This window comes from Macaca thibetana, chromosome 11, assembly GCF_024542745.1.
Source record: "Macaca thibetana thibetana isolate TM-01 chromosome 11, ASM2454274v1, whole genome shotgun sequence".
NCBI lineage: Eukaryota > Metazoa > Chordata > Mammalia > Primates > Cercopithecidae > Macaca > Macaca thibetana.
In genome coordinates, this window is record NC_065588.1 from 13,557,540 (window position 1) to 13,562,278 (window position 4,739).

The following is a 4,739-nucleotide window of genomic DNA, read 5'->3' on the forward strand; positions in this document are numbered from 1 at the left end:
TTTTAAATCTTCAGACTAGAGTTTAAGGTCAGAGTCTCATTATTAGTATTGACCCAATTATTTACCTTATTTAAGAAAATAGGGTTTAATAGGATAAATAAAAAGATGTCTCTGGCTAGGTTTTGCTCACTCTTGTCAGGACTGCCTCTTATTCTTGCTATATTTTAAGTCAAAACATACTCATTCTCTGAGTCTTAAAGGCAGTATTAATATGATTTCTGTTTCTTTTTTCCTAGGGGGGAAAATAAACTGAAACAAAGTCCTTTTGGGAAAATGCCCATTTTAAAAAAAGTTTAGTTGTTTTGGATACATAGTAGGTGTGTGTATCTATGGGTTACATGGGATATTTTGATACAGGAACACTATATGTAATAATCACATCAGGGTAAATTGGGTACCCATCACCTCAAGCATTTATCGTTTGTTTAAGCCAGCTTAACAATTCCTTAACAATTCCAGCTTAACAATCTACTTAACAATTCCTCATCTCCCAAGGCTACATAATTACAGTGAGAACTTTAAGAAATCTATGTTTATGTGTGTTCTTTTGGCTTAAATCCCCTTCCTCATTAAAAAGGCAAAGAGGGCACAGCTGTTTGCCTTCAGCACTCTCCTCTCTATATCCAACCACATTTAGGGCAGCTTTCCATGGCTTTTAAAATTCCTTTCTCCTTTCAGTCTGCTCCTCTATATCCTGAGAAATAAATATGTGGCAGAGTCCTGTGCTTTTGCAATTCCAAGGAAACCTACAGAGCGAGGCTGTGAAACTGATGTTCCGTTTTACCGGGGCATTATCAAACATGTTGGGTGCAAAAGGGCACCTTTTAGCCTTTTCTTAAATTTGCATGACCTGTATTGTCTACGCAGATTATGAATGAGCCTGAGGAGTCTGCACGTCTAACTTGTCATCATCCCAGAAAAATCAAAGTGTGTAGGTAAAATGAGCACAAGATTTGGAAAAGCAAGGTACTTGAATGCAGGAGAATAAACTCTTAGCCCTTTTGAGCATGAGTTCTTCAGCTGCAGAACAGGATTGAGAATCCTCACCTGAATTGGTGAGGATTCACTCTGAAATGAAAGCTAGCTAGATAAAAGCTCCTTGAAAAGGTAAAGAAAGGTGGTGATTTAAAGCTGGCTGATGCTGAATTATGGAGGAGCTCTTTGGAAATTCTTTTTTATCTATATAAATGACAGAAATTTAGTGTGATCCATGTGGCTAGCACCTGTCACATATTGTCTGCTGGCACTGATGCCTCACATCTTCCTTAATTTTCTGCTTCTTTTTTTCAATTAAAGCCCTCTGTCTACTCTTCAGCCTCTGAATCTTCTCAGCAATTCTTTCCTAGTTTTAGTGGATTTCCCAGGGGAGGAGCTCGAGCAACCCAGCAGAATGTGTCTAAGAGCGCTCTGACTCTTCCAGGGAACGATTCCTCATTCCCAAATCTGTTGCTAGAGATAAGCAAGAGATTATACATTCCTGAGACCTGGGCGCTACTTGAGTATCTAGGGGAAAATTAAGAATACTAAGGGGAGAAGGAGAAAAGGGCAAGAGCAGCACATTTTATTTGCATCAGGCAAGAGTGGGAAGTTACAGAGAAAACGTTGCCCTTTGACTGCGTGGAGGAAGATGGAAAATCAATATGAAAATGGCACTAGAGAGGCACGGGATTTTCATGGTTTTTTTTTACTTCAGTTGCTGTTATTCAAAGAAGGTCAGTGGATCTCAGACATTTGAAGGTGGCACCTCTCACGTGGCAGTAAGAGCCCAGCTGACATAGGCCACTGGCTCCATGGACCACTACTGGGGTCAGTTTCCTCATCTGGAAAACAAGGGGCTGTAACTACATCTGTGGCTTCCAACTCTCCCCTACTGGGAACAGAGAGCTTCATCAAACCTCAACCCTCTCCCCCCAGCTCCTGTATCTTTTCTCTGGTTATTTTGTCTCTGTCATCTTAGTCTCCTCAGTGCTCCCTGCTACCTGACTGCAGCAGGATGACTTGTCCCACCCATCTGTCCCATGGAGCCAGTCCTGAGCCTAGATAGTGTGGGTCCTCACTTCCATTGTGTGATACAGGCTGTATGTGTGTGTGCATGTGTGTGTTGGGGGAGGCTGAAATGACTTCTTTCCCTAAATGTCTCACCCATGCCAAAAGTTTTCCCATTGATTTTTTATGTTTACCTCTTTATAAGACAGTTTGTTAAAATACCAGAAACTGCGAGAGCAATCATATGGGTGTAATCAGTCATTGACGCTTTCAGGTCTATAAATCTTTCCCTGTAGCAGGTTCTGAGGAGGGTAGGGGGAGATCGAAGGAAAGCAACCCCTTCATATTTTAGTCCAAAGCTGTTGTTCATAGGTTATTCATCTGGTGGCCCAGCTGCTGACATAGTGACGTGCTTTCATGCCGGTTCTACAGCCAAATTGCAACCATGTGGAAGCTGGAAGCTTCTTGTCATCTCAGAATTGGTCACATCCAGTGGGGTAAAATCTGAAGCCAGAGGGGCAGAACTAAGCTCACAGCATCTGTTTGCTGGGTTTGGGATTAGAAGAATTTTGATTTAAATGTGCACTATCAGTAGTTGCTTGATGAAAACAATACCTAGCATTTTGTTTTTTTACTATCCCTAAGGCAACTCTGGTCCAATGAAAGTGAGAGTCTAAAAATCCCAGGATTATAGGTAATAGGACCTACCCTTCCATATCTGTGCAGTTTGTATGAGTAGAACATGATTTTAATTTTCTATTGCCCTCATCCTTGCTCTTATATCCAAATACCCAGTAGCACGATCAGGAGCAAGGGAACTAATTTTCAAATATTAACAAAGTTATTCAAGGGAATGGACTTTCTGTGGCTGCAGTTGGCACGTCTTTTTCAGAAAGCTTGCCTGTGGCTGACAGCCTGCTTGGCACAGTTTCACCGGAGTCCTTTGGTGATGGAGAACAGGGCTGACAGGATTCAAATGGCTAGATTCCAGAGAGGCCAGGGAGGGCCACAGTCTGCAAACCAGGGGAGACTGAGGCCTGAGAAGGGCATCAGCTGATGTATATATTCGCTCTAGGAAAGGGAGGAGTAGCCAAAGAGAGTCATTTAGGAGAAGCAGATTGAAAGCAGCTGTTAAAAATCCTGAAATGAGGATATGGAATAGTGCTGGCCACCTCCACACATGCCTGCATGGAAACACTTAATCCAGCAGAGCCAGGCCTATGTGGAGATGCTGAGCCCCAGGCTCCTAGGTGTTAAGCACTTTTCTATCTATAATATGGTGGAAACCACTCTAGACTTTCCAGCACACCCAAAGTAATAGAATTTTAACTGGGAGGGAGTTATCCAACCAGGGACTGGTTTCTGGCTCCTTTTGAAACTTGGTGTGGTTGTATGGCTAAGCTCTCACCAATAGAATGTGAGTGGAAGTGATGTGAGTCACTTCCAGACCTGACCGTGAAACTTGGCTCATAGGTTCCTCCATACCACCCCACCTCCATGCCACCTTCCTGTTTGGCTGGAATACCAACCTTGCGAGCAACGTGCTGAAAATAATAGAACCAGCATCTCCTGGGTTTCTTGAAGAATGCTTGGAGTAGAAGGCCACCACCTGGCCTGTTGTAGATTATTTACATGAAAGAAAAAACCTTCTACTCTGCTCAAGGCATTACATTTTGGGTCTTCCCATTGGCACAGTTTAGACCACGTTAACTGATATATACAACAACTGGGCAAAGTAGGTGATGCCATCATTTTATAGCTAGGAACCTGCAGCACTGGGAATTTAAGAGATTTATTTATTTATTTACCCAATGTCAACATATGACACCTGAAGTCTGTCAGGTTTAAACCTTTATCTCCCAGAAGTTCAGACTTCCAGAGCAAAGAGGTACCAATAGATGACTTGAATGAGAAAGGGATCTCTGATTTGGCTACCCGGTCCACTAACCCAAGCCCAAATTCATACCACCTCTTTCCACGGCTCTAGCTGCTGCACTGCTGAACTTGATCTTCAGGCTAGAAGAATGTGAGAGCTGGAATGGGTCCTAATAATCACCCAGCTCAGTGGTTTTCAAATTTCATTTGGCAACAGAAACACTTCTAATGAAATCTAAAACTCAGAAACCCTGTGTGTGAAACAGTCCAACGCAGAACTTGTCTCTTTGAAGTGTGAGCCTGGAACGTGGTCTGTTTTCCACTTACCTCCACAGCCTCTGAGTCCCTCGAAGCAGGTCAGAGAACAACTGATCTGGGTCAGCCCTTCATTTCAGAGGCAAGTAAATAGTGGAGCATGAAGTGTCTTCATCAGGACCACACAGAGGGTAAATGGCAGGGTGGGAACAGGAACCCAGCCTCCTGGCTTTTGAATTTGGGAATCTTTCCATTGTACTGGTGTATTAGAGTTCTCTGGAGAAACAGAACCAATAGGAGATTAGATAGATATAATACAATGAATATACCATAATATACAAATAATAAAGGATTGGCTCACATGAATTTGGAGGCTAAGAAGTTCCATGATATGTCATCTGTAAGCTGGAGGCCCAGGAAAGCTGGTGTCTCCAGTCCAAACCCAAAAGCTTGAGAATCAGGAGTTCTGATGTCCAAGGTCAGGAGAAAGATGGATATCCCAGCTGAAGCAGCCAACAGATTTGCCCTTCCTCTTCCTTTTAGTTCTATTAAAGTCTGCAATGGATTGAATGAGGCCCACCCACATTGGTGAGGATGATCTTTACTAAGCACATTGATTCAAA

General features: G+C 42.8%; 1 pseudogene; it reads right to left on the reverse strand.

Annotated features, from left to right (window-relative positions):
- Window positions 1-1,216: 1,216 nt before the first annotated feature.
- On the reverse strand, window positions 1,217-4,370 carry LOC126930788 (putative uncharacterized protein encoded by LINC01559; annotated as a pseudogene).
- Window positions 4,371-4,739: the final 369 nt, after the last annotated feature.